Raw genomic sequence first — 6,895 nt, 5'->3', positions numbered from 1 at the left:
CTACTCACAGTCAGGTCATACCAAGACCATCATTTAAAAAAAAAAAAAAAGGTACTGACTGCCATATGGCAAGGCACGCTGCAATACAGGTGTGAGTGGTGAGTCAAACTCTTGCAGTTACCAGAAGAGTAACACACACTCACTGTAAGCCTAGCTGTATAATGGGTGAGAGGCTGAGGGCTATAGAAGTGGAGATCAGTGCTACCCAATGTGCCTTAAGGGCCTGGTTAGTACTGAGATGGGAGACTGCCTGGGAAGACCAGGTCCTGGCATGGGAGGACTTTACACTGTTCCCCAGTGTGAATGGCTGTGTTGATTTTGATGTCACTACATAAACAGGGAAGGAAATGGTAATTGAGAAGACTACTCTAAGCTAATGAGTTGAAATTACAAGTTGAGGTGGAGAATTACAGGTTACCTCAAATGCAGCTTATGCCAAACAATCAAGGTGGAATGGCTACAACAACAGAAGACCATATCGGGCTCTACTCTTTTCAGCCAAGGACAGGAATCTGAGGCAGCATGTGGCATAGGTTCACCAAAACTGGACAGTTGAAGATTGGAACATCGTCACCTGGTCTGATCTAATATAGGGTCCAAATTTGATGGAAATTATCCATCCATCCATCCATCCATCCACCCATCCATCCATCCGTTATCTGTAGCCACTTATCCTGTTCTACAGGGTCGCGGGCAAGCTGGAGCCTCTCCTCGCTGACTATGGGCAAGAGGCGGGGTACACCCTGGACAAGTCGCCAGGTCATCGCAGGGCTGACACAGAGACCATTCACACTCACATTCACACCTACGGTCAATTTAGAGCCACCAATTAACCTAACCTGCATGTCTTTGGACTGTGGGGGAAAACGGCGCATCTGGAGGAAACCCACGCAGACACAGGGAGAACATGCAAACTCCACACAGAAAGGCCCTCGCCGGCCGCTGGGCTCAAACCCAGGACCTTCTTGCTGTGAGACGACAGTGCTAACCATTACACCACCGTGCCATCTTGATGGAAATCAATGGACCCAAATTGCCTTGTCTAGGCTGTTGGTGGTGTAAAAGTGGGGAATGGTTTCTTGTGCACACTGAGACCCTTAATACCAATCAACCATCATTTGAATGCAGCAGTGTACTTGAGTATTGTTGCTGACTTCCATGTATCCCTTATGGTGACAGTTTGCCATATTCTAATGGCTATTTCCAGCATAATATTGCACTATATTCCAACGTGGTTTCACTGTGCTCAATCACTGAATCTATACTACTAAAGGAAGGCTGTCTGTCTCTCTGTTCACCTGTGCAAATTGACACAGCTGGATGCACATACTCCATACTTTGAACATGGATTGGTGACTCCCCAGAAGGGCCCAAGACAACATTTTCAATTTTCCAAAAAATTGAATTAGTGCTAATCCAACACGCTATTCATTTCCCATACACTGCGTGCAGCCTCGGCAGGGAATCCCCTCCCCAACTCACCTGAGAGTTTTGATTGTATGGGACCTTGCCATCAGCGCTCCTCACCAGAGACTTCTGCTAGAGCACCATTCAGAGGAAATCAGGTTCACGGGCAATAACTACTAGTCTGAATCTAATGAGGTACCTTTGCGGTGTGGTGGAATGAGAGACTCACAGTATGAAAGTGCAGCTGACCAATCTGCAGCAACTGGGTGATGCATTAATGTCAACATGGACCAGAATCTTGAAGGAATTTTTCCAATATCCTGTGGAATACATGAAATGAAGATTTGAGGCTGTTTTGAGAGCAAAGTTGAGTCCTACCAAGTATGGGGGCTGGCAAGTGTATATTGATTTTTGTATAAAATCTGATTATTTGCCTCATTTTATCAGAGACGAATTCCATTTAGATTAGCTTTAGTTTACTCTTTTTCAGGAGAAACTGAAGTCAAGGGTGAACATCAGGAAGCTTGCAGGCAACAGTTGGGGATCCAAGGTACAGTAAACACCCTTTGCACTGCAAATCTAGCCCGAATCTACTCAACAGCAGAGTACTATTCAACAACCTGGGCCAACAGCTGCCATACCAAACAAGTTAACAAAGTCTTGAAACTCTGCAATGTGGGTGGTCACAGGGGCACTGAAATCAACTCCCCTTCCATGGCTCCCTGTCCTTTCTCACATCACTCTCTCCAATATATGCAGAAAGGAAAGAATGATGGACACAATTGCCATTGACACCAACAAACATACATTTGAATTCTCACAAGCCTGTCTGGTTGTCTTTTAAATCTCTGGACAACCTCATCAAAGTCTCTCGTCAAGACCGAATGTTTGTACATGGCATGGCATATGCTAGCTCCAGGGGGACCACACCACCAGTGCAGATCCCACAGTGAAGCCAAATGGGTTCAACCTCCCATGTAAGCAGTGGCAGATACTGAACTGCATATGTGCACTCTACACAAGAACAGGATACCATCTGCATAAATGGGGGATGCAGACAGCTGTGCCTGCAACTGTGGCTAGCAAGACCAGATAACTTGCCACATTGTGAATAATTGCCACACACAGCATTTCACTGGGGGATTCAACAAGCTGGCCAGAACAACTGATGGTGCTCTTGCCTGGATATCTTCCCTGGATTTGACTTTGTAGCTTTTGTAGCTTGTGTACATCATACGAAAGAAGACTTTCACTTTTACATCACCATAAACATGAGCCATAAGTAGGAGCAGGTAGAAGTATAAATAATACTAGTCTTATTAATGGATTACAAAGCTGCATGTAATGTGCAGTAAAATAATATAATTACACTGTTATTACAAATTGTAATTGTGATTACACAACTTTTGAAATTGCATTGCAAAATAAATGCAGTTGCATTGTTAATTGTAGTAATTAATGTAATGGAAGTGTTGTAATTGAATTGTAGTCAATGTGATTGACTTCTGATAGCAATTCTATCAATGCAGTGTAATTAAATTTGGAATTACATTGGATTGTATTTGCAAATACATTGTAATAGTAGTTGCATTGTGATTGAACTGTAATTGTAAATATTTCATTACATTGAGAATTATGATTTTGCTTGCAACTCAGATGTAATTGCATTGCAATTACATTTTGGTTACAAAGTACAACATTGTAATTAATTTGTAATTGCATAGCTTTCCCTTTTACAATCCTAATTTCAGCACAAAAAAAGTACATAGAAAATTTTAATTGTAATTACAATTACAATGCAATTGCAGTGCAATTAGTTAGAATGTAAGTACAATTACAATATAATTACAATGTAATTTCAATGTAATTTACAATTGTACAATGTAAATAAAATACAATGTAAGTTGAATTAAATTATAATTTCAATGTAATTGAAATGAAATTACAATTACAATGTAATTGAAATGAAATTCCAATTGCAATGCAATTGAAACAAAATTCCAATGACAATGTAATTGAATTCCAATGACAATGCAATTGAAATCCAATGACAATGCAATTGAAGCATGATTCCAATTACAATGTAATTGAAGTGTGATTCCAATTACAATGTAATTGAAGTGTGATTCCAATTACAGTGAAATTGAAATGTGGTTCCAATTACAATGTAGTTGAAATGTGATTCCAATTGTAATGTAATTGAAATGAAATTTTAATTACAATGTAATTTAAATGTAATTCCAATTTACTTGCAATGTGATTCCAATTCCAATTTACTTGCAATGTGATTACAATTCCAATTTTATTGAACTGTGATTACAATGTAATTGAAATAAAATTCCAGTTACATATTTGCAGTTGCAATTACAAATATGTAGTTTGTAGTTGTAATTATAATGAAAGTACAATACAATTACAATGTATTTTAAAATTATATTGCAGTTATATTGTAGTTACAATTATAGTACAATTGCAATGCAATTATGATGCAATTACAAGGTATTATTACAGTTGGATTGTGATTGCGCTGTATAATTACAGTCAAAATTGTGCAATGTAATTGTACTAATTGTAATTTCACATTACAATGCAGTTGCACTGTGTAATTAATGTAATTGCAATCATGTTGTGTAATTATAATAAAATAAAAATTACATATTGTATTTACAATTCGTGTTATAATTGTGCAGTTTCAGTGTAATTGCGCAATATAATTTTAAATATTGTGTAATTACACAATGCAGTACACGGTGCAGTAACATATGTAATGCAATTATATCATGTAGTTAATGTAATTACAATTATGCCTTACAAATGTAATAACATGCAACACTATTTAGTCAAACATGTGCAATAACATTTAATGACCAGGGTTTTTTTTTTAGTTATTCTGTCTCTTAACACTTCTCCGAAGTGTTCAGGTGCAGTTGGATGCAGAGGCACAGAGCATGTGAATGTCCCAGAGAGAGCTGTTGTCAGTGGATGATGTTGTCTACATGCCTGACCAAACCGCACACTCATACAAAAAGCAGGCTACCTCAACATTAGGAAGTATGCAGTTCTTGTCTTACATTTTTCTCACACAGTGTGTCATATTAGGAAGTACATTAAATTTTTATGAGTGTTCATAAGAACTGAACGATGCACAAAGTAGTTTTGTGTGTGTGTATATGCCTAGCACTTGCAGTTTATTTCTGTTCACTAACCAGCTGCTTTTCATGCAATGGCATGTGAGGAGTGGCACTATTAGAAAAAGAAATGTTATTAACCAGTAAACATGTTGCTGTGTAACATTCCAAACCTTTTAATGGTAAGTGTCACACACAGACTTTTCCAGTGTGATCAGCAAATACGTTTACTGTTAAGGTTGCTGAGATTTTCAGTCCCAGCACATTCTTTAAAAAATGTAGGCCTGGGTAACAGTCCACTCTAAAGTAATCATAACTGTGCCTTACTTTATGAAGGCTACATTCTTCACATATAGAACTCATCTCATTATCTCTAGCCACTTTATCCTGTTCTACAGGGTCACAGGCAAGCTGGAGCCTATCCCACCTGACTACGGGCGAAAGGCGGGGTACACCCTGGACAAGTCGCCAGGTCATCACAGGGCTGACACATGGACACAGACAACCATTCACACTCACACCTACGGTCAATTTAGTCACCAGTTAACCTAACCTGCATGTCTTTGGACTGTGGGGGAAACCGGAGCACCCAGAGGAAACCCACGCGGACACGGGGAGAACATGCAAACTCCACAAAGAAAGGCCCTCGCCGGCCACGGGGCTTGAACCTGGACCTTCTTGCTGCGAGGTGACAACGCTAACCACTACACCACCGTGCCGCCCACAGAGAGAACTCTTTTTTTTTTTTTTAAATCCTCCCTCTTAACAGGTTAAAAAAACTATTTGGAATAAATTTTAAAATTTTAGAAAGTCCTAAGGCAAAGTGTTCTGTTGTACATTTAATTTTAAGCAGTAAAGGTATCTCCATATCTTTTAACAGCTCAAATGCATTTAAAGACTGTATCTTCCACAGTATACCTTTCTGCTCTTTAACTCCTTCAACAGCTCCATTTGTAATCGTAAATGTTATACAATCAAAAGTTTGGACACACCGTCTAACTCATTGGTTTTATTAATTAAAAGACACTTCATGTCTAAAAATAATGACGGATGTTTCTCTTAACTAACTTTAGCAGTTTTTGACATAATATGGATTACTACACTTGGGGAATAGGGCCATGTACTGTATTGCTATTATTTACTGTTTGATCTCAAATGCATTAAAAATGCAAGAAATTGCACGAATTTAACTTTTGACGAGGCACACCTGTTAACTGAAAAGCATTCCGGGTGACTACCTCATGAAGCTGGTTAAGATAATAGTGTACAAGGCATAAAGGTAAATGCTGGCTAGGCTGAAGAATCTAAAATATGAAACATATTTTTAAACAGTTCTTGTTTCCCACATAATTTTATTTATTTTTTTTCGAGGTCCAAATCCTGCACTCTGATTGGCTGGTGAGCGGGTCCATATCCTACGGTACGGACCCCGGTTATGGACCTCTGGTGACTCGCTCATTCACAACAACAAACAACATAGTAGCATTTTTTGTCAACATTTATCTTTTTTTTATAAGATTTATTTATAAGATTATGAATAATCTTATAAATAAATAAGAGCCGTGAATCTTATAAATTTTTGCCAGCATTTCTCAGGAGAATAGCATTAATTTTACAGCATGGATAGCGATAACGACAGTCTTCACAGCAAAAGCGAGTTTTACTACCCTGAGGAGGAAGAAATAAAATAAAACACATTTTAGGAGAAAGTTAAAACCTGTAATTTGCTAACACCGAGCAAAACCATGGCTGAATCCTGAATGACTCCTATTTGTATAAATTGGGGACTACATAGGCGGAAAAATGTAGGGGTTTTTTTTCTGCCATGGAAGTGCACTTGTATACTGAGGAGGAAGCCATTTGCATTACAGCTGTGAATGAGGATTCAAAATAGCATTAATTTTACATCATGGATAGCGATAATGATAGTGTTCACAGCGAAAGTGAGTTTACTACCCTGAGGAAGACAAAATAAAAAAACTTTTCAGGAGAAAGCTAAAAACCTCTAACTTGCTAACAGTTTGATCTCATTGGTTAATGAGGCCCATTTTGGACCATGTTATCCTAATACATAATATTACGTTAGGTAAAAACTTTAAACCAGTACAGTCTCTTCTTCGAAGTTTCACCAAATGGCTTTATTTATGCAATATAAGGTCATAATACTGTATAACTTTGGTCGAGCAAAAACACCGAGCAAAAACATGGCTGAATCCTGAATGACTCTGTTTTGTATAAATAGGGGACTACATAGGTGACAAAATGTAGTTTTTTCCTGCCATGGAAGTGCACTTGTATACTGAGGAGGAAGCAATTTGCATTACAGCCGTGAATGAGGATTCAAAATGGCGGCTTGGCTC

General features: G+C 38.4%; 1 protein-coding gene across 1 annotated transcript in view; it reads left to right on the top strand.

Annotated features, from left to right (window-relative positions):
* The first annotated feature begins 1,919 nt into the window (after window positions 1–1,919).
* Window positions 1,920–6,895, top strand: part of LOC132873061 (overexpressed in colon carcinoma 1 protein homolog) — a 38,718-nt gene continuing 33,742 nt past the window's right edge. Inside the window, exon 1 of the mRNA XM_060908284.1 lies at window positions 1,920–1,957. The gene's annotated coding sequence lies outside the window, so the exon portion shown is untranslated. The remainder of the gene's footprint in view (window positions 1,958–6,895) is intronic.

Source organism: Neoarius graeffei, chromosome 2 (assembly GCF_027579695.1).
Source record: "Neoarius graeffei isolate fNeoGra1 chromosome 2, fNeoGra1.pri, whole genome shotgun sequence".
In the NCBI taxonomy this organism is placed as follows: Eukaryota; Metazoa; Chordata; class Actinopteri; order Siluriformes; family Ariidae; genus Neoarius; species Neoarius graeffei.
Note: the sequence above shows the minus strand (reverse complement) of the source record. Positions and strands in the feature narration are given on the sequence as shown.